This window comes from Cnephaeus nilssonii, assembly GCF_951640355.1.
Source record: "Cnephaeus nilssonii genome assembly, chromosome: 18".
Lineage (NCBI taxonomy): Eukaryota > Metazoa > Chordata > Mammalia > Chiroptera > Vespertilionidae > Cnephaeus > Cnephaeus nilssonii.
Genome location: NC_137089.1, coordinates 18,842,432 through 18,870,190, shown reverse-complemented (window position 1 = coordinate 18,870,190; position 27,759 = coordinate 18,842,432). Strand labels below are relative to the sequence as shown.

Below are 27,759 nucleotides of genomic sequence, written 5' to 3'. Positions count from 1 at the left end.
TGCAGCGATAAAGAAATCTAAGCCTCACACAGGCTGGTGCAGTGGGGGAGGGGCAGGCTGCTCTGAGAGGCATGAATGCCGGATTGGGGAGAAGGCTTGGCAGAGTCCGAGAAGGGTAGCGGGACACGCCCCCCGAGTTAGAGACAGGTTGCTGAGTGAGGCTGATGGTCAGGTGTTAACTGTGTGGAGCATTCCAGGCAGGATGAGGAGTCCGGCAGACTGCAGGCTGGAGAGGGTGGATTAGCTCAGGCCTCCAGAACAAAGTGCCGCAGCCCCGGGAGGCTTAAACAACAGAGATTACTTTCTCCCCTTCTGGAGGCTGGAAGTCGCCGGTCAGAGCCCCCCAGGGTCAGTTTCCGGTGTGCTCACTCTTCCTAGCTGAGCCTGCTGCCCTTCACTGTGTGCTCACATGGCAGAGAGGGGGAGCTCTGGGGCCTCCTCTTCTTGTCAGGGCACCAGCCCTACTGGACCAGAGCCCCATCCTTTTGACCTTGTTTAACCTTGAGCACGTCACAGGACTCATCTCCAAGTACAGCCACTCTTGGGGGTTAGGGCTTTCTGTCTTATTTCCTTTTTCATATTTTTTTTGCTCTCTTTTTTTCTTCTCTATTATTCTTTTGTCTTGTTCTCACTACTCTTTTGTTCCCCCCCACACTCATTTCTTTGTTTTAATTTACTTAATTTTTGTTTTATCATTTTGTTCTCTTTTTCATTATTTTGTTTTTCTTATTTAAACAAATTTAGATAGTATTTTACATTAGCAATGTTTGTACCATTGTATTGTTGGTAGAGTCAGTATAGATTGTTAGCATTGTTACTATAGTTATTGTTTTATGGGATAGTTAATAAGCATAGTCAGTAATCATAATTAGCATTGTTAGTATTGTCGATTAGTATAGTTAGCAAGTCACCATATGGATGACCTTGCAGCCATCTCTGTGGACCAGGAGCCCCAAAGTGGGCATTACAAGTTCCTCAACACCATTGCAGGAAGCAGCCAAGGGGGGGTTGGACTGACACGTTCTGAACGGTACAGAAATGGCTGTCAAAGTCATCAATCAGCAGGGCTCCTCCAGAGGCTCCCCCTGCAGGACTTCCATGCATGAAGGCATCCAATCACCAGAATATAGTCAAGTTATTCGAGGTGACTGGCACCAGGAGAAAATACATGCTCTTCATGGAGCACCTAAGTGGAGGGAACATATCCGGTTACCTGGAGGATCACTACCGCATGACCGAGGAGGAGGCCCGAAGTATTTTCCATCAGCTGGTATCACCTGTGCAGCACAGCCAACAGGGGGACATGGTCCACAGGGACATAAGGCAAAGAACATGCTCACTGATGCTCATAGGAACGTCAAAATTGTGGACCAGGAGCCCCGTAGTGGGATTACATTCTCCAAGACAGTATTGGAGAGGGTGGCGAAGGGGGGGTTGGGCCGACACGTTCTGAACGGTACAGAAATGGGTGTAAAAGTCATCAATCAGCAGGGCTCTTCCAGAGGCTCCCCCCTGCAGGACTTCCATGCATGAAGGCATCCAATCACTAGAATATAGTCAAGTTATTCGAGGTGACTGGCACCAGGAGAAAATGCATGCTCTTCATGGAGCACCTAAGTGGAGGGAACATATCCGATTACCTGGAGGATCACTACCGCATGACCGAGGAGGAGGCCCGAAGTATTTTCCATCAGCTGGTATCACCTGTGCAGCACAGCCAACAGGGGGGCGTGGTCCACAGGGACCTGAGGCAAAGAACATGCTCACTGATGCTCATAGGAACCTCAAAATTGTGGACCAGGAGCCCCGTAGTGGGATTACATTCTCCAAGACAGTATTGGAGAGGGTGGCGAAGGGGGGGTTGGGCCGACACGTTCTGAACGGTACAGAAATGGCTGTAAAAGTCATCAATCAGCAGGGCTACTCCAGAAACTTGGACTCAGCACTCAGTTTTTGGGCAATAAGTTGCACATGCTTGTGGTACCCTCTCTTATGCTGCCCCAGAACTATTTCTGGGCTCAAAATATGGCAGCCCCTTTGGTTGATGGATAGAGCCTAGGAGTAGTCCTGTATAAAATGTTGACAGGGACCTGCCCTTCATAGAAAAAAAAATTTAGGGAGCTGCTGCCACAGATATTAAGCAGAAAATAAATACATCACGCCATCTCTCCATCCTTTGAATTGGAAAAGACATTGAAAAAATTGTTGATTCTCATCCAAGGGACAGAGGAAGTTTATGGGAGGACCATGGTTAAACATGGGCCAAGAAGAAATACTCAGTCCTCACAGCGAGCCTCCCTGTGATGACATGGACTCCTGGGTGACAGACAGACGATGAGCCTGGGGTTGGAGTGGGGTGAGATCCCAGAGCCAGAAAAGCACAAGAGGTTCACCAACACAGTGGCCACTTGTCTCATTATGAGCAGCAAGAAACCAACACTGGAGTGCCACACCGTTGTGATAGGGCCCTTCTGTTCCCCTGACCATACAGTTGGTCCCTCCCCGACTCAGGCGTTTTACCCAGAGTTCTCCATGTGTCTGGAAATATATAAGCAGCCAGAGGACCAGGAGTCATGACAGAAGACCCAGGAGCCTGCCATTCCACCAGTCATCTCGGAGTCAAGGGCCGCCACACCCAGCCCAGCCTCCAGGGTGGCTCTGTGGATTCCTGGACACCCAAAACGATCTGATAATCATAGCAGCAGCTGTGGATCCCCAGCGGGAACCAGCAAGGACCTGCAGGGGTCACCAGGAGAATCTTGGTCTTTATGTTGAAAAAGTTCTACTTCAGGTCATCCACAAAAAAAGCTTGGAAAAATGTAGCGTCCATGTAAATAGTGGACAGCCAAGGAAGGATACAACCCAAGAATCCAAGGAGGTCAAGTTACACATCCTCCACTTTAAATTAAGAATTAAACCATGATGAGCTACTGGGAGCCCGGTCACGTGGTGCAGGGAGAAAGGCCAAAGGCTGGGCACAGAGAGCTTCCAGAAGAAGAGGAGCATAATGTGCACACTGTGGGTGCCAGGACCCCTGGGCGAGAGAGCACTAGATCCAGTGGACAGTGGAGCTGTGCAAACTGCCACGATGTTCTCTGCACAAATTCACATCCGAAGGGCACCGGGCATCTCTGTGGCCTGCAAAGCTCAAGGCCAAAAATACCTGCTGAGCGTGGAGGATGGCTGAGGCCGCCTCGGGGACAACAGGAGAGGCCCCCTCGCCGCAGGTCCACCCCTCAGCCAGCCTGTTCTCCTGGGATCCTTTTCACCTCTCCTGTTTTCCTTCCCTTCCATGTTTGTGTGAGGGGGTGATTCTCACATGAAAGTACTTGGTTCTTCCAAGTCTTGTAATGAACTTGGTGCTTCAGAAAGATACATTGGATACTCTTGTTTGGCCTGCTCCCTCACAGAATCAGGGCTGTGCATCCTCCAGTTTGAGAAGCATGTAGTGATGTAGCCCTTGGACTGGATCAGAACAACTAAATATAAAAAAAATAAAGAAAGAAAGGAAGGAAGGAAGGAAGGAAGGAAGGAAGGAAGGAAGGAAGGAAGGAAGAAAGAAAGAAAGAAAGAAAGAAAGAAAGAAAGAAAGAAAGAAAGAAAGAAAGAAAGAAAGAAAGAAAGAAAGAATTATCACCGTAACTCCCAACAGCAATGAATGTGGCTTTATTTTCTTTTCTTTTTTCCCCTATTGATTTCAGAGAAGAATGGAGAGGGATATGGAAACATCAATGATGAGAGAGAATCATTGATTGGCTACCTCCTGCATGTCCCAGCTCGCAACCCAGGCACGTGCCCTTGACCGGAATTGAAGCCTGGACTCTTCAGTCCTCAGGCCGACACTCTAGCCACTGAGCCAAACAAGCCAGGGCACGAATGTGGTTCTGAAGGGCAAGGCTGTGAGCCGTACTGCAGGGCAGAAAGGCAAACCAGAGTTATCTTCCTGCACTCACATTACCTAACATTTGCACAGAGCCTGAGGGGAATTGTGGTCCTGTGGCCTGTGCTAATTATGACCAAGAGGTCCACAATAGAACAAAGTGTAGCTTTGATTCATGGCTATAAGGCAGGAGTTGGGCCTTTTCCCTTTCCCCTTTAAGAAGGGACTGGGATGTGTGGGTTTGATCACAAAAATAAAGAGAGGGCCTGGGGGAAGGAGGAAGCTCAGGTTCATCAGGCATCTCGGAGCAGTTAGGAGGGTGCAGTCCTCTGAAGCCATGGTGGCATGGTGGAGTGGGAAAGACAGGCTCTGGGCTCATGGCTCACCCCCACAGCTCACCAGTAAGCCCCTTATTGACTTCCAGCCTCTGTTTCTCCTCTGTAAACTGGGACACAGTTCCCCTCACCCTAAGAGGTGTGGGCTTCCTATGTATATTACAACACAAAGTGCTGAGTTATATCGGGCACCCTGGGGGATGGAGGTGGTGGGCTGAAGGCTGGGCCCAGGGCAGGTGGGAAAGGTGAGGTTGTAGGCATTATAGATGTAACATCGCAGCTGTCTACAGAACAGGGCTGAGTGTGTGTTTTTTAATATCCTGAAATAGGTGGCTGCTAATAGCAAATTCATTAATCTAGATGCGTGGTCGGCAAACTGCGGCTCGAGAGCCACATGCGGCTCTTTGGCCCCTTGAGTGTGGCTCTTCCACAAAATACCACGGCCTGGGCGAGTCTATTTTGAAGAAGTGGTGTTAGAAGAAGTTTAACCCTTTGCACTCACTTGCTTTTTTCTCGATTCCTTTATTCTACTCGGGATTTAATTTTTTAAATACCCAAGATTTTACAAAGCGCGGCAGTAGAATAAAAAACTGGAGTTTCTTTTCATACAAACTTATTTATTTGGATTTTTTTATATTTCAAATTATTGATACATTCAAAGAGTATAAAAAGAGCTGCTACCGATGCTAACCGTGTCGAGTCACACTCGACATCCGAGTGCAAAAGGTTAAGTTTAAAAAATTTGGCTCTCAAAAGAAATTTCAATCATTGTACTGTTGATATTTGGCTCTGTTGACTAATAAGTTTGCCGACCACTAATCTAGGTCATTGATTAAGGTCATTCTATGATACAGGTGACCTTGCACACCTGTGGTTTTTCTATTTGCTCCTTCACTCTCTCTCAATACCTCCCCATTGCCTAAGGCCTGCATGCTACAGGCATAAAATGTGATATGATACCTTGCCCACCTTTCCCCACCTGTGTGGTGTTCCTGCAGTGATGAGTCACTAACAATCCCGAGCACCTGAGGTGTCTCATGCACTTCTGTACCTTTGCATGTTCTGTTCCTCCAGTTCCCTTGTCTTCGAACCCTCAGCTACCTTGTTCACTTCTTTATGGCAGGATGATGTTGGTTGCTCACACAGCACATCGCCTTCTTCCTGTGGATAGTCAGTTTGAAAAAAAAAAATCACAATTATTCTATGAAGTTACAGCAACTGCATGACCCCTGCTGGTGCTTGGTTGGGGAACTTACCTGAGTCCCAGTTTTAACCAATGAGATATTAGAGGATGTCTACGGGGGCTTGTGGAAGAGGTGTTCCTTCCTGTAGAGAAATAGATGGGCAGGTAAGAAGGTGCTTGTGGCTTAAGCACCAACTACGCAGATGTGAAGGCAGCCACGAGGGAGTAATGGTGGAGTACAGAGGTGCAAGGCATCTGAGGCATGATGACATTGTTGGGCCACCAGACCACCTCTGGACCTGCCATCTTTCACATCATGTACAACATTAAATGTTAGAAGATGCTGTAGGTTAAGCCACTCTGAGTGGGGTTTCTGTTACTTCAACCAAACACGTATATAATTGCTACAGCCTTCAAGTCTCAGTTGAAAATTGTCCTTACCTACTTCCTCAGTGCGCGTGTGTCTCCCAAGGGCCCTGCCCTTCCCCCTGAAAGCAGCTCCTGAGCTATGGTGCTCCGTCCGTCTGTCTGTCTGTCCGTCTGTCTGTCTGCTGTGTCCTTATTTGATCTGTGAAGAGCCCTGAGGCATGCCTCTGTCTTTTCTTTTCTGTCCACACTGAGCCCGCACACAGTGGGGAAAACCCTAGGAAGTAACTTTGGCCCAAGCACTGCCTCCAGACCTTGTGGGCTCCTATAGCCGCTTCAGCTTGAGTACGATGTCCCAGCTGTCACATCTTGCCTCATGCCTGCCTTCAAATGCTGTCGACTGATGGTCAGCTCAGCCTCCTGTCAGCAACAGGAGGCCTTGCGCATAGAAAGGAGGACATGAACTCCGTAGAAGTGAGACATAGAAAGGACTTGATCCATCCCTTTCACACTGGGTGAGGTTCTCTGCGTGTCCTGGAAGTGCCCTTGGTGTGTAAATGGGGAGGACGGTTTCCCAAATCCAAAGGAAGAAGATGTCACCTGGGATAGTGGCAGGCCAAACACTCTGGTCCTCACCTGTGGTAGCTCCAGATGCTATTCTGAGATGGATGATTGCCTGTGTGGTTATATGAGCATTTGTGTTATCGCCCAGGAAAACAAGATAGGATGCTGGGCATGGGGAAGCTAGGAGAATGAGTTCACGCCAGTGAAAAAAAAGGTCCAGTACCACCCATCAGTGAAATGGGTTCTTCAAGTCTCCTGCACATGACAGTTTCCAAGCCTCAGGCACCCACAGTACACTGGGTATAGAGCAGGGTGCCTTAGCCACCCTTGTGTGGACAAGTTACATTGAGCATCTTCCCAGAGTACAAGCAGAATGTGGGTGTGCAGCCTGGCTTCCTCACTCTGGACCTCCCTTCTCTGAGCCTCAATTTTGCCCTTTAAAATGGAAACATTAGTTGCTACCTTAACAGGGTTCATCAATCCCATGAGGATTAATTTGGTTTGGCCAGTATCCAGCTCTCAACACATACCATTTGATCCCATTTGGAAATCCAGATTAGATGGGAGGCAAACAATCAAAGCAGGAGAAAACAGATTATGTAACAGATGTCTAAGTGCAGACAACTTCAGGAAAGACTACCTGAGCATTCTATGAATTCAGCAAAAATACCCCTCTTACCTCTTGGCTTTGCTTATTTCCCTCTGTGCTGTTGTCATTCTCACCTGAGCTTTCTTTTTATGAAAGTAAGATGGCCACCAACTGCCACAGGCTCATATCCTAACTGCTCAGCTCTCCAACTGAAATAGAACTTCTTTTCTCCATGATTCCAACATTGGGACTGACTCATGGGACTTAACTGTCACATGCCCAGCCCTGAGTTAACCTCTGTAGTTTAAGATGTGAAATGTACTGATTGGTCAGCTCTGGGTCAGGTGACCACCCTCTCCATGGAAATTTGTGAGCTGTTCACCCTGTTCCTGGGGTGGGAGGTAGTGTGATGCCCAATAGAGCAGGAATACGTGTCCAGTTTCCTCAGTGCTTAATTTCCTGGGTTGGACCTGCTCATATCCTCTACCCACAGCCTGTTGTCTCCTTTATTTGTTTTAAAACATATTTTTATTGATTTCAGAGAGGAAGGGAGAGGAAGGGAGGGAGGGAGGGAGGGAGGGAGGGAGGGAGGGAGAGAGAGAGAGAGAGAGAGAGAGAGAGAGAGAGAGAGAGAGAGAGAGAGAGATATGAAAACATCAATGATGAGATACAATCATTGATCAGCTGCCTCCTTCGTACTCGCCCCCCTCCTGTACTGGGGATTGAGCCCCCAACCCAGGCATGTGCCCTGACCAGGAATTGAACAGTGACCTCCTGGTTCATGGGTCAACGCTCAACCACTGAGCTACCCCGACGGGACACTTGTCTCTTTTATACAAAAGAAGCTATGTGGCATCACTTCCTTTCCCAATTCCATGTCAATATATAAGGAAAGGAGTGAAATGTCCTTTTTGAATTCAAGATTTGAGATCCGCTCCCAGCTTCAAGGCCTGCTGTGTGTGTGTGTGTGTGTGTGTGTGTGTATGTGTATATATATATATATATATATATATATATATATATATATATATTTTTTTTTTTTTTGCCAGATTATAATTATCTAGTCAACAGAAATCTACTGAGCACCTACAATGATCTACTGGAAATTTTCCAGATTGTTAATTATTCTGGGGAATTTATCACCCCAGAGTCTTCCAAAGGAAATGAGTTCTATATGAGCCAGCATCTAGGACTAACTTCCAGTCCCACCCACTCAGGCCCTCACTGTGTGGCCCTGAGGGAATTGCTTCCCCTCTCTGAGCTTCTGCTTTCTCATCAGCAACAGGAGGCTCTGGGGTAAATGAGATCCCAGCACCCCTCAGCTCTGATATACTGTGCTCAGTCTCAGAACATGTCTCTCCAGTTGTGAGCCCAGGACAGAGGAGGATCTGGGTTTTCTGTGTCTGTGAGGACCCCAGGCTCCAAGTTCCTGTGAGGTTACATGCTGCTGCTGCTGCTACCAAAATTCTCTTTGGGGGAGTTTGTGAATCCCGAGCCCTCCCAATCCTGAAAGGCAGTGTGGGACTCTAAAAGGGAAGTGTAGGGAGGTGGATGGAAAGGAGGAGAGGGGAGGAGAGGATGATATAGAGGGTCCAAGGAGCCTATCCATCATCCACTTTCTTCCCCCCTCCCCTCTTCTTCTCCTGTCTACCCCCCCCCTTTTTTTCTTTCTTGTGGCTGAAATTGGTCCTGGCTGCCTGGAAGAAGAGAGCCCTCTGATGTGTTGGTAGAAGGGAGGGATTCCTCTGAGGCAAGCCCAGTAGGGAGGACTTTCTTTTTCTTCTGGCTGAGTCTGGTTTCTCTTTTCTCTTTGAACATTTGTGGATACAGATAAATTCCCATGCTCAATCTGTCACTCACTTGTCAGTTCACTCAGCATCTCATTACTTTATGAATATATTTGTTCCCCTTTTAACTGACCTGATTATTTATTTATTTTTTTACTTATCCTACCTAATAATAGACAAATATGCAAACTGACCACACCTTCGCTACGCACAAGCCACGCCCACCAGCCAAGCCACGCCCATCAACCAATCAGGACAAGTATGCAAATTACCCAACCAAGATGGCAGCTAATTTGCATATCAAGACAGTGTAGAAAGAAGCCAAGAGCTGCAGAAGGGAGCAGAGCTGTAGAGAAGCAAGCAAGCCGGGGGGAGGAGAAGGGAGGAGCGGAGGCGGGGCCGGGGGAGAAGGGAGAAAAGCAGGCGGGCTGGCGGAGAAGGCGGGCTGGGGGAGAAGGAAGGAGCCCAGGCGGGGCGGGGTCGAGTGCAGCAGGAAACCCTATTGCAGGATTTTTCCTGCAACGGGAACGCTAGTTTATTATGAAAGAGGGAATATTTGTTAGAAGAAAACTGGATCCTAAAACAGAGACTAGAATAGCTCGACTCCTCAATAGACCAGAGTCACTAACTGGTAAGACATGAGAAACCATGTCGGCTGTGTCTTCAACCACTAACACCACCCATCACTCGAGGCCACAGCATCTCTCGGCATCACTAGATCCTCCTATGGGTTAAATTTTGTGGTTTCTTTCCATTTCCATGGTCATGACCCTAGTCTAAAGCTCTATCATATTTTACTTTTTTGGAAGACTGAAATGGCCTTATTTTCTCCCTAAATCCATTCTTGCCCATTTCTAATCTGCTATTCTCCTCACTATGATCAGAGTGATTTATTGAAAATGAAAATTGTACTCAATGGTGTTCCATCACTCCTTGGGTAAACATCTAAATCTTAAGCATAATGGGGGACTGGATTCTGATTCACTCCCACTCAGTGCCCTTGGTTGTGGCAAATCTTTCATTGGAATTAAACAGCCCTGACCCTGTTGCTCTCAGGGATGGCAAAGGGGCTGATGAACAGAGAAATGTGAGCACACACTTTAAGAACCAGTGTGTGATTGATCACCTCTCTTTTCCTTCTTCCACAACAAAGACAGATTGAGTATTCCAGACTGAGTTGACAGCCTGAGTCCAGAGGGCAGATAACATGGAGCAGAACCATGTAGACAGGCAGCATGAGAGCCAATTAAACCTCATTGTAGGCCACTGAGATTTGGATTTCAAATCTTTACTCTTAAAAATAATTCAAGGAAGTTCTAATCAACCTGATTATTTTACTTTGTCACAATTTTGCAAAGATTTCAAAGAATCAAACAACAATGCCACATCACAAGTCTTTATATCCCCTTTAATTCTTTGCAGCTATGTCAATTTTCAATGAAGAATTTTAGATGCTCATCTAAAAATATGTCAAGTAGTATAAAGTTTCTTGAAATTCTTATTAGACCACTGGACATAAAGGATTTGAAGAATTTTATAATTTGAATTATGATTAATTTGGCTTAATATTAATTTTTAAGAATTAAATAGAAATTGGGGAAATAGAAATTGGTGAAAGATGCTTTATAAACCATTATTAGTTAAAAATTAATATATGGATATAGTAAAATATTCAAGTAATAAAGTATATGACATTGTTGGGACACCAGGCCACCTCTGAATCTGCCATCTCTCACATCATCTTTCAACATTAAATGTTATATCCCTTTGTAGTTTGTCACGCTTATGTGGGTTTTCTTTTACTTCACATCTCAGTTCAAAATTCTCTGTCTTTTAAAGTTCCCTAGCACACCTGGGTCTGTGCTCAATCCCCCTGCCCTTCACCATGAATGTAGCTAAACGAACTATCGTGCTCTATCTGGTGTCTCCTTATTTGATCTGTGAACATCCCTGAGGAAGGCTTCTGACTTTTATTCTCTGTCCACTCTGAGTCTGCACACAGTGGGCCGTCAGGACAGCTTAGGGACCTGGTAATCTGCCCCCACCCTCTTAGGCAGAAGCCCACAGCCGTCAGAAAACCTAGGGAATCGCTTTGGCCCAAGCACTGCTCCCGAACTCTGAAGGCTTCTGCAGCCTCTTCACTTGTGAGGTTCCAACTGTCAGATCTTGCTCATGCCTACCTTCAAGTGCTGAGCATTTGCTACCTTATCAGGGTTAATCTTACAAGGATTAAATTAGTTTAGCCAGTAGTCAGCCCTCAAGAGATATTGCTTGAACTCATTTTGATCTTAAGATTAAGTTCAAGTCTTGCAGTGTTAGCTGGAAGTTCCTCCTTGCAGCTGACCTTATCCCTACTGCTGAAGTTCCAGGAAACTCCATTTAGCCTGCTGGAAAGCACCGTCAGAATTCTCTTGATAGCCAGTGACAGAAAACAAGCAACGGATCAAAGGAGGAGGAAACAATGTATGTAACTATAAAGATGTCTAAGTGCAGACAGCTTCAGGCAAGACTGTACCTGGACTCTCTAAGAAGTCAGCATAAAAGGCCTCTTCTGACCTCTTGAAGCTTTACTTCCCTCTGTGCTGCTATCATTCTCACCTGAGCTTTCTTTTTATGAAAGTAAGATGGCCAGCAACTGCCACAGGCTCATAACTGTTCAGCTCTCCAACTGAAATAGAACCTCTCTTTTCCCATGATTCCAACATTAGGGACTGAATCATGGGACCTGACTGGTCACATGCCCAGCCCTGAGTCCATCATTGTGGTGTTTAAAGTGCAATATATTGATTGGTCAGCTCTGGATCATGTGACCTCCCTCTCCATGGAAACTTATGAACTGCTCACCCAGTTCCTGTGGTGGGAGGTAGTGTGATGCCTGATAGAGTTAGGGGTATGGGGCTAGCATTCCTCTATGGTTAATTTCCTGCTCATATCCTCCGGGAACCATCTATTGTCTTCTGTTTACAAAAGAAGTCTTGGCATCACTTCTGTGCCCAATTCCCATTTCAACCATATCAGAAAGGAGGGAGGGAGATGTCCTTTTTTTCCCCCTTAATTTTTTAAAAATTTATTTCAGAGAGAGGAGAGAGAGAGAGAAACATCAATGATGAGAAAGAATCATTGATTGGCTGCCTCCTGCTCACCCCTACTAGGGATTAAGCCTGTACCATAGGCATGTGCCCTGACTGGGAATTGAACTGTTTACTCCTGGTTCATAGGTCTACACTCAACCACTGAGCAACACCTACCAGGTGAGCTGTCCTTTTTGATGACGGTATTTGGGGTCCATTCCCAGCTTCAAGGCCTGATGGTTTGTGTGTGTGTGTGTGTGTGTGTGTGTGTGTGTGTGTGTGTGTGTGTTTTATCAGATTATAATTATTTATTCAGTCAACAAAAATCTACTGAGCACCTACAATGTGCTACTATGTGTTTTCAGGACTGAGAAGTGGACATCACCCCGGAGTCTTCCAAAGGAAATGACTTCAGTCTGAGCCAGCATCTGAGGCTAGCTTCCAGTCCCACTCAGGCCCTGACGGTGTGGCCCTGAGGGAATTGCTTCCCCTCTCTGGGATCTGGATTTTCTGTGTCTGTGTGAACCCCAGGCTCCAAGTTCCTGTGAGGTTGCCTGATGCTGCTGCTGCTGCTACCGAAAATCTCTTTGGGAAAGTTTGTGAATGCAGAGTCCTCCCACTCCTGGGAGGCAGTCGGGGACTCTGAAAGGGAAGTGTGGGGAGGTCCTGGCTGCCTGGAAGAAGAGACACCCTGATGTGTTGGTAAAGGAGAGAGGACTTCCTTTTTCTTCTGGCTGCATCTGGTGTCACTTCTCTCTTTGGACATTTGTGGATATGAATTCTTTTTCCAGGTCACTCTGTCACTCATTTGTCAGTTCACCCAGCATCTCAGTACCTTATTAATGTATTTGTTCCTTTTGTTACTGACTTTATGATTTTTTTTTTAAGAAAGAGGGAATGTTTATTATAAGAATAAAGAGGACCCAAGAATAAACAGAGTCTAGAGTAGCTGAACTTCTTAAATGACTGGAGCCAGGAATGAGAAGACATGAGAAACCATGTGGGCTCCCTTTCTTCCACCTCCACCACCACCTGCCCCCCGTGGCCACAACAGCTCTTATCTCAGCTTCTCTCTGTGCATCACTAGATCCCTTCATCTTTTATATTTATTGGTTTCTCTCCATTTTTACTGCCATGTTCACAGGTTAAAGCATTGTTCATTTTTGTGGGTTGTTTTTTTTTTTTTTTTTGGGGGGGGGGGGAGGAGAGGTAGCTTGGAAAACTGATTTGGCCTTTTAATTTTTCTCCCTAAATTCATTCTTGCCCATTCCATTTGTTGTTCTCCTCACTGTTGCCAGAGTAATGTATTAAAAAATGAAAATTTTACTCAATGGTGTTCCATCGCTCCTAGGATAATCATCTAAATCTTAAGCATAATGGGGGGGCTGGATTATGATTCACCCCCACTCAGTGCCCTTGGTTGTGGCAAGTCTTTCATTGGAATTAAACAGCCCAGACCCTGTTGCTCTCAGGGATGGCAAAGGGGCTGATGAACAGAGAGAGAAATATGAGCACACACTTTAAGAACCAGTGTGTGATTGATCCCCTCTCTTTTCCTTCTTCCACAACAAAGACTGAGTCCAGAGGGCAGATACATGGAGCAGAACGATGTAGACATGCAGCATGAGAGACAATTTAACCTCATTATAGGCGACTGAGATTTGGGTAATATTTGTTACACATGGATAACAAATCCTTTACAGTCAGGTGGGTTCCAATTCTTTTCTCTTAAAAATAAGTGAAGGAATTTCTAATCAACCTGATTATTTTTTCATTGTCACAATCTTGCATGGATTTTATATAATGAAATGACAATGGCACATCACAACTTTTTATATCCCTGGCCATTTTTGTAAATAAGTTTTCTTAATGCTTGTGCCTTTAAAACAAAAAATAGAATTACAACTGATAAACCTTGTCTCTGTGAAGCAGTAAATAATTTATGAGTACATTAATTAATTGGTAATATTTTAGATTTATAATGGTAAGCCTTTAGTGGTAGTAGTAAATACATGCCTGTATACACACATACACACATACAGCACACACATAGCGTTAGTTCATAAAAATGAAGACTTAAAAGAGAATTTTACATAAAATTATTAAAAGTGTGTATTTATATTATCTTTTAAATTTATTAAATGCAAAATTTTCTAACAAGTATTATAATATTCTACTTATACTTTTTACTAATCTCTCCTCCTTTATGTGGCTCAGAGAATAGTTTTTCTTTTTAGACCAAATGATTAGTTAAATACTAGATAATATTAATAAAGGGAATAAAAGCAAAAGAGCAAAGTTTACTCTATGCTTTCCATATGAGCTTCATTTTATATTCTCATCTATATAATCATCCTAAAGCCAGAACTTTAGGTAATTAATAAAAAGAGTAAGATCAAATCATGTTAAATTAAGATTTGGAAATGGTCTGTAATATTTACTTAAATATTTTGTTATGTCAAATTAGTGAGAAAATGGATATAATGTAGAGAAAAATGTTAACAAGCCAGAAAAAAAAGATAAAACATATTCATAGGGCAAGATTTTCACTGAAGTTAATCTTGAATTTGACACCTAAAACTGAGTGCTTTAATCAAACATCCTATATGTTCTCTTTGGCCTATAACATTTTGCTAATTGTAATCATACCTCAAATTTTAAAAATCACTTTAAATGCTGATTTAAAAAATATATTACAATAACATTTTCTGGATTTTTATTTTTTTAGTCTATTTTGAAGAAAAAATTGTAGGAACTTGTGAACTTATATATTTAACAATCCCTTTAAATAACTTTAGATGTACCAGATGGTTGTCTCTATTAGCCAGGTGGACTAATTGTTATAATAATTATAAATTGTCAACGTCTTAATGCCATAAATATTGAATACTTAGTAAGCCCAATGTATGTTGTTGGAAGGAAAGTGGGCAGATTCTTCTCCATGTAGTCATTCAGTAATCCAGTTGGTTTCCAGTCTGTTCATCCCTTTCTTCTAAGTCCAGGAAATCCTCTTCACTCTATCTGACAAAAGAATGAAAATGATAGGTGAGAGGGTTTTTTTTTATTATTATTAAATATATTTTATTGATTTTTTACAGAGAGCAAGGGAGAGAGATAGAGAGTTAGAAACATCGATGAGAGAGAAACATCAATTAGCTGCCTCCTGCACATCCCCTACTGGGGATGTGCCCACAACCAAGGTACATGTCCTTGACCGGAATCAAACCTGGGACCTTTCAGTCCGCAGGCTGACACTCTATCCATTAAGCCAAACTGGTTTCAGCTAGGTGAGAGGTTTTTATGAGCCAGGCCTAGAAATAGCAGCATCATCGACCTCTCAATTGTATTAGCCAAAATTCAGTCAAATGGTCATATTTAATAAAAAGAAATGTTAAAAAAGTTTGTATGACTGCTTCTCCAGGAAGAAGAGTAAAAAACCCATTAGTGATCACTAATAGTGTTACCACAGTGGCTAAAAGATTTTTAATATATGACTTTGGATATAAATATTTAGAAGGATAGAACTAGTTTCCTCAATTCTTTATGTGAGGGCTAATAGGTAAAATCTGCTATCAGGTAAAAACTTTCAGTTATAGTTTTTAATTAAAAAATGAACCTAAAATATTGGAACATAGTATTTAATGTGAAATCTGACATAATCACAACAGAATGAAGAATTACTACTGTTGATTCAAGAACAAAGTAATTCGGTAGTTCAGTGTTTGTGGAATATATTCAAAGGATGGTTGCCAAAAAAACACTATACCATCAATATCATTCATTGCATAGTTTAAGTACTGTTATTTGATTTGTTTTTGTGTTGGTATAGAAAAAAAAAGTAATTACATTAGCTTCCATCAAGTTTTTATTTAGATGGAAAATTATATGGCTCATTAAATTGTAAAAGAAAAGAGAGCACAACTATACTTTAAATGTTTAAAAGAATTAAGTGGTTATGTTGCAAAGAAATGTTTATAAGACCAATACAGAAACATACTTTTAATTTTTACATTTTATTTAGTTATTAGGGGGGGGGTGCATATTTATTTTATTTTTAATTTTCCAGTACGTAATACACATGGTAAATACATATATCTAAAAAACTAAAAGAAAAATGGCATATAGTGAAAAGTCTTATTAATACATCTTGGCTAATCACCCTGTTCCCAACTCTGATCCCAACAAATAAACCCTTTTTTTTGTTTGTTTCTGATCTATCAATCCTTCCAAAGATTCCATTTGCAAATATAAGCAAAGATGTAAATGTTTCACCCCGCCCTTTTCTTACTTGTCATTTTGCATAGCAAGCATTCTATTCTGCACCTTGTTACATTCTCAGTAATGATAAAAACAAAGACAAACTACAGAGTATTTACAGTGAACATAAAAATACTGAAATTTAAGACCAGATTGAGAAAAGCACCTTTAGGATTAAGAAAAGTACCTTTCGGATTGAAACACATATACTCCTTTATTTTTTATTTTTCGTGTGTGGCAAGCACTGCTAGTAACCCCATGACCGTGTTTTCATACTTCCTTCTTGCTAAGAGAGCCCCTGTTTTTTGAGGCAGCAACATGCCTGTTAATTACATGGTTAACACATCAGCCTCCTTTACAATTGCAGGCAGCCCTATGATGATATTCTGGTTAGTGAGGTAGAGTCCCTATGAAGGGCTCCCCTTTCTTGTTCACAGGACAAAGCTCACTTAGAAAAGCCCATCCCTTCTCCCATCTTTGTGCCTGGACTGGGCACACATGGCCTGGAGGTTCGATACTCACTTTGTGACCATGAGGCAGGAAGCACACGAGTAAAGGTACACACACAGGATGGAAGGTCACAAAGATGAAAAGGTCTTGGGTGCCTGATGACACTAAACACAATGCTAAGTCCCATTCCTCCACATTCACAATTAAAACAATTTGGTGATTTGGTTATAGGGGATGAGGCAGAGGAGAAAGTCACAAAAATGTGGTTTTCTTGGTTTGGGCACATGAGTTGCTTGTTGAGGCATGAAAGGACAGGCATCATATTTTATGGTGTTGTGATTAACCGTTACTCATCATCATCTTTTCCCACCAAGCAGTGAATTTTTTGATGAAGGACCTTATTCACTATCGTTTCCTTCACAGTCAGCACTCTGAGGTTAAGCATAAACCTCTCTTTATTTTTGGAAGCATAAGTATTTGTTAAAAAAGAAACAAAGAGAGGATAACAAGCACAGTTTGGGACACAGTTAATGATGTCTGTGGGAATGGCAAGTTTGGAGCTAATGCTAATGGTTAATTTTGTTTAAGCACTCACTATGGGTCAAAAATTTTACTAGTTTTACATGCATTAATTCACTTAATCTTCAAAAAATAGAAGAAAACAAAATATTATTAGGTAGAGATTAGCATTATATCCATTCTTTAAGATGTGGAAATTAAGGTAACAAGAAGCTAATGAACTTGGCTGAGGTTAACACAACTCAAGTAGAAGAGTCTGGATCCTAATTCAGTCAGTTTGGTTTCAGAGCTCATAAGCTTAACCATGAACTCATGAACTATACTCTATACTATCTCTCCTTGGTATGTGTGACACAGAATATATATATATAAATTAGTTAATAAAAGTGTAATATGCTAATTAGACCAGGTCAGCCAGATATCTTTCGGTTGTCCTGCCTTCCTTCTGGACAAAGCCACAGTGGCGGGGGCTGAGGCAGAGGCGGTTAGGGGCGATCAGGTCGGCAGGGGAGAGCAGTTAGGGGTGATCAGGCCAGCAGGGGAGGGCAGTTAAGGGCGATCAGGCAGGAAGGCAGAGGGGTTAGGGTCAATCAGGCAGGTGAGTGGTTAAGAGCCAGCGGTCCTGGGTTGCGAGAGGGATGTGTGACTGTGGAATCGGGCCTAAACCAGCAGTCGGACATCCCCCAAGGGGGTCCCGGATTGGAGAGGATACAGATCAGGCTGAGGGACACACACCCCAATGCACAAATTTCATGCACTGGGCCTCTAGTATATGTGTGTATGTGTGAGTGTGTGTGTGTGTGTGTGTGTGTGTGTGTGTGTGTGTGTGTGTATGACTTACAGTCATTTTTCAAACCAGAATTGGAATAAGGAAAATTATGCATCTCAACTAAGATGTCTCCAGGAAAGCTGGACCAACTGTTGTTAAGAAGCCTCCTTGACTATGTGCACCAGAATCTTGGATCTAGCTGTCAGAGAAGCAAGTCAAAACTTTAGATTTGATTATGTTGTTGCTGTTAATTTAGCTTTAGGGAGTTGACTCACACTAATTCATAAGAGACTCAGTCATCAAAATCAGAATGCCAATGGACTCATTTGAAATGAGAAAGTTAATAGAAGGTAGAATAAACATCCACACCAGGCAAGCAATGTTCATTAAAGGTTCTTAGTGAGAACAAAACAAAAACAAGGGACATTAGTTAAAATATTTGAATGCTTAAAGGCACTAGGATCTTACATGTTACATTTCATCAGTGATATACACCTGTCAGGTAGACTTGACTGAGAATCCACAACCTTGATTTCTGAGTGGGCTCAGCCAGTTTCTGCATCTGTCATCCTTTTCAGTACTTGCTATGCTGTCTGATTTGAGTCCTTCTGGTTGACATATTCTTCCCTTAAACTTCAGTCAAAGCATGGTAACGTGACTGAGCATTTTCACACTAGTAGATGTGTCCATTTATGGTTAGTATGAAAGGACAACCTGATTTGTTTCTCCAAGTTCTTTGTCTCTTCCTACATCCCTTTCACCTCTACAACTCACTGATTTTCATCTGTTTTTCAGTTACAGTATAGGAAACAGTATCTAAAACGTGCAACCTCTCCTTTAAGACTAAACCCTCCATTTGTACCTTTGTTTCCCACCCCTTCTGTACTTTTAGGACCCTGACCACTCTCGCTTATCTATCTTCCCTTCTGCAGGTTCAACCTCAACTTCACCAACTTATAAACATCATCAAGTTTCTGTCTTAATAAAAACACAAAACAACCAAATGCCTAAATTTCATGTTCCCTTTAAAAAAAAAAAAAAAAGAGCAGGGAGCTCTCCTCAGAACCTGTGTGCCCTTCCAATACTGCCATGCCTCCTCTAATCCACAGCTAACCTCTCTGACAGGTTGATCTGCATCCACTATTTCCACTTCCTTACTTCTGTGACCTGCTATTTGGCAGCAATCTGGCCTTGGCTCTCACTGCTCCAATAAATACACTTTGGCACACGTCCCCAGTGGCATTCTACTTGTCACATTCATGGACTGTGCTTTGCATTGCATCTTACTTGACCTCATTAGCATTTGGCACTCTTGAACACTGCCTTTGCAAAGCTCTCACCTCTTCCACCCAGGACACCATTTCTCCTAGTTTCTTTCCACATTTTCTTCCTCCTTTACTTTATGTGTTCTTCTTTCTTTATCTGCCCCTTAAATCTGCATGTTCCCCAGTGCACCATCATTGGCCCTTTGTTATTCAGTATCTATCTATCCTACTTCTGAAATCATTTCCATTTTGATGGTTTCAACTGTCATTATATATCTAATACTGATTGTCCTTTACATTCAACTGCATGGTGGACATATCCACCAAAGGACATTTCAAAATCCACATTCCCAAACTGAAATTTAATATTTCCCTCAGGTATTTAATATTTCCCTTTCTCCTCTTGTCCATCATACCATTTATCCAACCAAACCATAAACCTGGGAATTATTCCAAACCTTTCTGCTATCTCGGTATTAAATTAGTGAAAACCTCCAACTCTATTAATTCTATTACTGTACTTCTTTGGTAGTTTTGACATTCTCTTTATTCGTCAAAAGCAGAGAGGGAAATTCTCTAAGTTTTCATTTTTGTCTTTTGATACTTTCCCTCAATGTTGAATAATCTCATATAAGAGATTTTTAGTAATGAATAGTGTTGCTTTGCCTATAGGCCTTCTCTATTGACAGAAAACTTCTCCCCTTTCTTCCTTTGTTGGGAATGAGTTTACCCTCTCTCACTTTAGAGGAGAGGCTGGGTAGAAGCAGAGAGAACCCACTACAGTCATATTTTACTAACAAACACACTAACGTAAGTATTTAAGTATAATTGCCAGATAAAATATAATATGCCTAGTTAAATTTGACTTTCAGATAAACAACAAAAATATTTTAGTATAAGTATGTCCCATGCAATACTGGGACATACCTATACTAAGAAAATTCATGGTTTATCTGAGATTCAATTTAACTGGGCATTAACTAAAGCTGATATCCCTAGTTTAAGCTCCTTTTCCTTCTAAATATGTACTCTCTGGAATGCGGGGGCGGGAGGGGGGAAGAAAGTCTGGGGACCTAGGTCCACTAAGTGGTCATTATTGTCACAACAACAACAAAAAATACTGAAAGCATCTTCAATCTCTACCATCTTGGGATTTATGTTGGTTGCCCCGGGGCCTATGAAATACCCACCCAGCCATTCATTATGACGATATCATATTTCCTGTTCCACTGAAATCTTCTTTATCCAAACCCTGGAGCATGTCTAGATCAGGATTGTGAAGCCTGCCCATTTTCCCTGCCAAAGAATTGCCATCTTGTAGAGGTAATGCCTGCCTCTTGAGATTTTAAGTTTTATTAGTTATCCCCCTGCCCTCACTCTTATGTTGTTGCCTGATTCTATCTACCCTTGTATTGTCTCTAGGAAGCATTCAAGCCACTGTTCAAAATTCTTTCCCCCATCTCTGGAAGGGCTTCCTTCTACATGTTCCCAGTTTGGATGCTAATGGATACACACAAGAGAAAAAATATTGGTTAAAAAAAAAAATCTCAAAATAATCCTCAATATCAATGTATTATATTGTACTAGTAGCCCATTTGCAGGAAAATCCTGCAAGCGGCTGTTGCAGCCCTGTGCGCTGCCGCTGCCACTGCCTTTGTGGCCACAGCGCCTGCACCCGCTCGCCACTGCCGCCCGCCCCGCTCCGCCCCATTCCACCCCGCTCCGCCCCGCCCGGGCTTTCCCTCTGGCAGCCACCTTGCTTTCCGCTTTTCCTCCCTCTTCCTTCTAAGTTGTCTTCAGTCTTCACTCCTCCCTCTCTCAGCACATGCAAGTTAACAGCCATCTTTGTTGGGTAATTTGCATACTCGCCCTGATTGGCTGGTGGGTGTGGATTTGGCTGGTGGGCGTGGCGAAGGTGCAGTCAATTTGCATATTACTATTTTATTAGGTAGGATTAGTGAAAGGGCACTACAGATTATTTAATTGATTCCTAATATTTCAAAATTATTTTGAAATCTGAAATAATGCAATGAAGTTAGCATGTTTTTAATAGATATTCATTCCTTATTGAATAGGACTGAAGAAAATCCTAGAAAATTCTAGATACTTGAATCATAGAATGTTCAAGCAGGTATATCCACACGATATCTAGCTCACTGTAAAATAATAACCAGTGTAATTTGCTAAGGTCACACTCTGTGTTTAACACCAGGTGGGACAGCATGGAGAGGAAGGACATCCTTGCAGCTTTTGTGGATATATCACTAATCAACACAGTAATTCTAGTAAGGTGGTCATTATTATACTTGTTTGTCAGATGAGGACATAGAAACTCATGTTATTTATCTAAGATCATACAGATTAGGGCTGCTTGACTCCAAAACTCCTTCTCTTTCTGTTATACCTTACTCTCTCATGGTTAGACGAGGACATATGCCCAAGTCTCTCCAGAGTGGTTACTTATTACAGCTAAACTCCACAAACAGATCAACACAACTTTTAAATTAACAAGCAGTAGAGATTCATTAATCATTTTAATATTAATAAATTCAGAACAGTTTAAATTATAAGGTTCTTGAGCCAAATTGTTGGGAATTGCATTAAAATGCTAAATGGCCAAAACAAAAAAGTTGGAAAAAATTAAGAAGGCAACCTATTTAAAAATGTTTTGTATTTCTTTTCCAGGCTGAAAATCTGGTTCTTTTTTTAGAATAGTTGGTAGCTCCTGACACCCTGTGGCCACTTCATGTATTGCTCTAAATATATTTGAAGACAAATGGCCCTATCAGCGAGGGGAAAAAGCAACAATAAAATTAATGCATATTGTGAGATGCATTATTTCATTCATTGCCATTTAATTGTTTAGGGACCGAATATTATGGTTAAAGAGACCAGTGGATGGTTATTAAGTTATTCGTGTCTGTACTTTAAACATTTATTCCAGTTTTATTGCTGGTGTTGGCATGTGCCCTATTCTTTTTGTTTTTAAATATGTTTTTATTGATTTCAGAGAGAAGAAGGGAGAGAGAGATATAAACATCAATGATAAGAGAATCATTGGTCAGCTGCTTCCTGCTCACCCCACATGAGGGGTCGAGCCTGCAACCTGGGCATGTGCCCTGACCTGGAATCGAACCATGACTTCCTGGTTCATAGGTCGATGTTCAACCACTGAGCCATGGCAGCTGGGCTGTGTACGATTCTTAACAGTAAGCCCAATGGTTTGTATGGTCCCTTTTGACCAAGATAACCAGAATTATAGCATAGCAACGAAGAAATATTGGCTTTAGAATCACATGAACTTCAGTCCATCCATCTTCTTCGGCTTCTATCACTATATTGCTGAGATCTCTTCTGGCCACAGTCTAGCACTTACCCCATAGCAGCATATCCAGAACATTAGGGTGTCATTGGGTCACTAGCTGATGCCCCCACAGTTGGGCATTGTCAATGCGTCCACCACCACAGCTGATGTCTTGGAACCTCCCTAGTGCCAACGGGCACCCTGTTCTAGACTACGGATCCAGCAGACCCAGTGGAAACTACCCTTTATTACCCACAAAAGCTGAAAGGATGCACTTCCCCTTTGTCAGGCGATGCTCTGTCTCATGCGCATTGAAGTGCTGCCATGCACCTAAAAGAACTCAGAATGAAACAGGCCTAAAAGAACTCAGTGCCTAAAAGAACTCAGAATGAAACAGGCTCTTGAAAGTCTGTCACCAGATCCGCCTGAATTCCAGCAGTAAACGCCACTTAGTCATAAGCTGATGTCTCTTCAGCACTCTTCACGTGTACTCTAGGTTTCAAAAACCAACCATTGCGGTTGTAACAACTACACAAATATTCTACAGTATAGATACAGGAGGACAGGGATCTATAGTTTTCTGAGGATCTTATCAAAATGTAAGGTCAGTGACAAGTCTAATGTTATGAGTATAAACTTAACATTCCAATTATTTGCCCTTGTTTCTCTCAGGTGTGAGCCATTGCAGATGTTCTACTCAGCTTCAGCGGTTCAGGAAGTGCACAGATGTAGCTCAGCTGAGCATGCTGACAAACCTGGAGAACCATCAGAGAGGAGGGGATAGAGATAAACACCTTCACTTTAAAAATATGTCACAGGTGACACTGGGGAAATTATTGGCTTTGGAGTGTCTTTTGTGAGAAAACGTAAAAATCAGTGTTTATGAAATAAGCAGCAATAGGAGGCTAGTTTTTATTGTGCAGCATCTGCTAATATTAAGTATTTTTTTCTCTCTTTTACCTCATTTTGAACAAATAAGAGAAATTTGCCTACATGCTGGACATTTTCAGTACACGTGAATAGCCTATGAATAACATCTACTAGCTTTTAGGGACCTGGATGTCAGAGTACTTTGGGATTCTAAAGTGTTGCTAAATCATGTTCTTATAAAGCTGCTTTTTGAGTACTGGACTTGCTAAGGGACACAAGTGTAGGACCAATACCTACTAGCTGTTCATTTCAGGTAAATGGATTGGTCTTTGGTTATGATTTTGTAATATGGGGGTAGAAAACAACAAACAATGGGCTCTTAAATAAAACAATGAAAGCATTTATCATCTGTTCTTTGAATGTAGAATTTGGTTTTAATTTCATAATCTGCTAGCAAACATGACATATAAATAGTGTATTTATATGTGTATATATATATATAATTTTATATGTGTGTATATATACTGTATGTATATATGTAGATAGCATAATTTTAAAATTCCATTTTACAATTTTCTGATTCCAAGGTGAAATAATGCATTTAGTAATTTTGGGAGTGGGGGAAATATTGTGTTTAATTGGAGTTTCTCAAATTATATTTTTTCTGTTTTAAAAGACATCTTGTGTTTAATTCTTAAGCCATTGTCATTTAAATTTTCAAAAATGCTTAAAATTCTTTTCTTTTAAAATTAGAATTGCCAATACCTTGACCTTTGAGAAGGGTTTCTTAGAAATAAGTCCTATGTTTAAACTTTTCTTTAAAATATGCTATTGGATGTTAACTTTTACACAGTTCTGAACACTGTTCACAATATAAGGAAAGTATTTTTAGATCAGTGGAATGTTAAACATTCTGAATTTAACATGAATACAGAACACTTCTTTTTAATTCACAAAATAAAATTAGATTTTTCAAAGTAAAAAAAAAAAGTCACAGGTAATGCTTTATTGTATATACATGTTTTAACTGACAAGAGGAAATTTTGGGGGCAATATGTAAAGTGCCCAAAAGAATGCATACATACTTTATAGCTGATGGCTCAATTGCTGTTTCTATCCTTTCAGATTTAACCCATTGGAATGAACAATTATTCAAAGTGTGTATACAGTTTTCATTTGGGGGGGGGGGGGGAACATCTGTATAAGTTTAAGTATAATTATGCTTTTATATTAATACTAGAGGCCTGGTGCACGGATGCATGCACCGATGGGCTCCCTCAGCCTGGCCTGTTTGGATTAGACTGAAACCAGCAGTCTGATATCCCCTGTGGGGTTCCAAATTGCAAGAGGGCACAGGCCAGGCTGAGGGACCCCACCAGTGCACGAATCTGTGCACCCGGCTTCTAGTATGCACATAAGATCTTTGGTTAATCTCTTCCTTCTCTCCCCCTCCCTCCCATCTCTCATCAATCTGTTCCATGTTTTCATGCCTGTGGTTTCCATTCCTGCATTGAGCATCTGCCCCTTGGTGTTCAGTGTGCATCATCATAGCTACCGGCCAGTCAGCTGGTCGCTTAAGCTTTTATATATATAGATTTTCCTCTGACTGAACTAAATCAGAATTTATCATATATATTTCAGTTGTATTTCTTTTTGTTAGCACTTTTGAAAAACTTTACATAAATATATTACACAAGCTTTTCTGTATAAAAGGAGCTGTTTCTGAGTGCTTTCTTGATTGATCATTGTCATAAAAACTATCCTTCTAAGTGAGTTTTTATAAGTTCAATCAATGAAACCCAGTTAATCAATGACAAGAGTAGTTAAAATGCATTACAACTATGAGTCATGATATTGATGTAAATGTTTTATATGAAACAGTCAGCACTGAGTTGAGTTATATTTTAATATTTTAAAAATATTTGTCGAAAAGATGACTTTGAAGTGTTAGATTCCAGGAAGAAATTCAAAATAGTTTGCTTTTCCCTTTTTCCTGGAAGAAGGTGCTATGTTTTAGAGAATTATAAAGAGAAAAGTAAATAAATAAAAGTTTATTAGAAAACCTGAGTCTTTTAAGATAAAAATGCATTCCTGATAATATATGAAAAGGAAAAAAAATAGTAACTTTCCAGTGGAGCATCCTGCAGACACCACTATGGCCAAATGATGAAGCTTAAAATTAACCCTAGTGTCATATGTTTTTTTTTGTTGTTGTTTGTTTGTTTGTTTGTTTGTTTTACTGGTGTCATATGGATATCACATATCCCTTGACATCATGTAAGAAGACACTTCACCTCTGTGACATTCCTTGAAAAACCAAATGCAACAGCATAATCTTGAGAAAAATATCAGACTAACCTGAATTTAGGGATATTTTACAAATGTTTGATCAGAAGTCCTCAAAACTGTCAAGGTTGTGAAAGATAGGGAGAGGCTGAAAATCTGTCACAGGACAGAAGAGACTGTGGAGACAAGACGACTACATGCAATGTGGTTCCCTGGATTAGATCTTGAACAGAAAGAGGGCCTTAATAGGAAAACTGGTGAAATTCATATAAATATGGTATTTTTTTTAATACTTAAAAAAATGCATCCCTGAGAAGGGCAATATGCTTGAAGTAAATATTTCAATTGTGACAGTTTCTACTGGGTTATTCACACTCTTTAGCAAACTAGAGAATTGTGAAAATACTGCCCAAATCAAAGGAATTAAAATAGATATTTAGAACTTCTCTACTGCAATCTTACTCCACTCAGTTGTCCATTTCTATGAGTGTTGGAATATAGGTATTGTCACATATGCAAGATTGCCTAGGAAGCAGTAAGAGATTTCAGTTTTATACAACTCTTTGACTAGAAGAGCATTCATCTAAGAGATGAAGGGGTTGGGTAGGATTTGGTAAAGAAAACAATGTATTTAAGTTTTGGATATGATGCATTTTAGAGACCCAGGACAAGTTATAGGTGTGGCTTGGAGCTCAAGGGCTGGAGCTGTCAGGTCCTATAGACAACATAGATTTGGTAGTCATCAGCCGAAGTTTAGGTGGGTCTCCAGGGCAAGTAAGGAAAGAGAGAAGAGCAAATCCCTTTCAATCTACTTGTTTCTTTCACCAATGTCATGAGTTCATGGTCACAAAACTCAATGAAATGAGAGTTTAGCTGACAGCATTTTCCAGCCTAGATGTCTACAATAATTTCAGCTTCAAGAAGCACTCTGCATAATATTGATACTTGTCTCATGGAAATTGTAAGAAATCATACAGCTTACTATTTTTTTCTAAAAGCTAGAGATATTCCAGTCTAAATACTAAAGAAGAAAGAAGATCCTTAAAGTCACAAATTTTGTCCACATATATTTCCCAGGCTTTAACAAAAAGATTTTCATGTATATTATTTTAGATTTTCATAGGGGCCTAGAGAATTTGAACAAAACTTAATGATGCATTTTTTAAGAGTCCAGATGTAGGTTTTGGTGTTGCAGTGCACTCATTTCAATTATCTCATTTTGTTTACATCCACCAGACTTCCTGTAAGAGTTCTTTGAGGTGACCCTGCATTGTCCAGCTTGGAGGTCAGAGTGATTGGTTGGTCAATTGCTAGGAACATGGACCTTTGCCAAAAGTGTTTAGGTTGGGAATTTCTATAATTTCCCACCAGGTAGAATTTCCTGAATGTGAATTTGATATCAGGAAATGGAGAAAGTATAGAGAAAGACATGGAAGAGGAAGCAGCATAGCTCAAAAATGATTTATCCTGATGAGACTACAGAACCAAAAGGAATCTTGTAACAGATTAGTACTTTCCAATTCCCTTTGGGTTAGCTTCTCAAACCTAATAACCTTTCAGGTTTAGGTCTTGGGACTCATCAAAGTGGATATATGAAAAGAACATTTAGGAGAATAGTGCCTTGGGCATTTGGAAAAGAGAGATCTAGTAAAATAAAATATTTTAGAAGAGGTCCAATATGATGAAAAATCCTGCTTTGGAAAATTATTCAGGAAGCAGTATTTGGCCTCAATGAAAGGAAGGATGTCCTTGGATGATAAAGCTGGTCTCAGGAAGTTTGCTGCTGTTCCTTTCTGTAGCCAATCACCATCTATTCCTTCTGTCCATAGCCCAGAATCTACTACTCTTCAGACCTCACTTTTATCCCAATCCCATAGTAATGCTGCTTACTGTTATCACTGCTTTTCTCTACAGTATAACAAATAACTGTGTGGTTAGTTCCCACATTAGATTATAAGCCATCTTATCTTGACAACTTTCATTCCTGGAGAATTTATAGTTCCTTGTAATCACCCTAGGAGGTGGCTAAAACTATCTCCTTTATTTTATTTGTTTATATGTTTTCTCCTCCTCTCCTCATCAAACTATAGATGCAACTAATGCCAACATCTTGTCTCTGGTTTTCTTCTATATCCTCAGGACCTAGAACTGTGACTGACATGCAGTAGAACCCAGTAAATATTGACAAATGAAACCCCATTGGCATATATATGGCAAAGACTTGAACTCATTCCTGTCAGGCTTCACAGGTCAGTTGTGTTTAA

The 27,759-nt window shown here is 41.4% G+C and overlaps 1 protein-coding gene and 1 long non-coding RNA gene across 3 annotated transcripts in view; both read right to left on the bottom strand.

Annotated features, from left to right (window-relative positions):
- Positions 1-2,472: 2,472 nt before the first annotated feature.
- LOC307114297 lies at positions 2,473-7,433 on the bottom strand. The gene is made up of 3 exons (XR_013814972.1): positions 5,472-7,433; positions 5,267-5,376; positions 2,473-3,479 (listed from the first exon to the last, which is right to left on the bottom strand). It is a non-coding gene; the product is annotated as an uncharacterized lncRNA (long non-coding RNA).
- Positions 7,434-14,689: 7,256 nt separating this feature from the next.
- Positions 14,690-27,759, bottom strand: part of EMC2 (ER membrane protein complex subunit 2) — a 359,544-nt gene continuing 346,474 nt past the window's right edge. Inside the window, exon 18 of one of the 2 annotated variants that reach the window (XR_013814944.1) lies at positions 14,690-14,796. The gene's annotated coding sequence lies outside the window, so the exon portion shown is untranslated. The remainder of the gene's footprint in view (positions 14,797-27,759) is intronic. The other variant, XR_013814945.1, reaches the window with a different exon arrangement.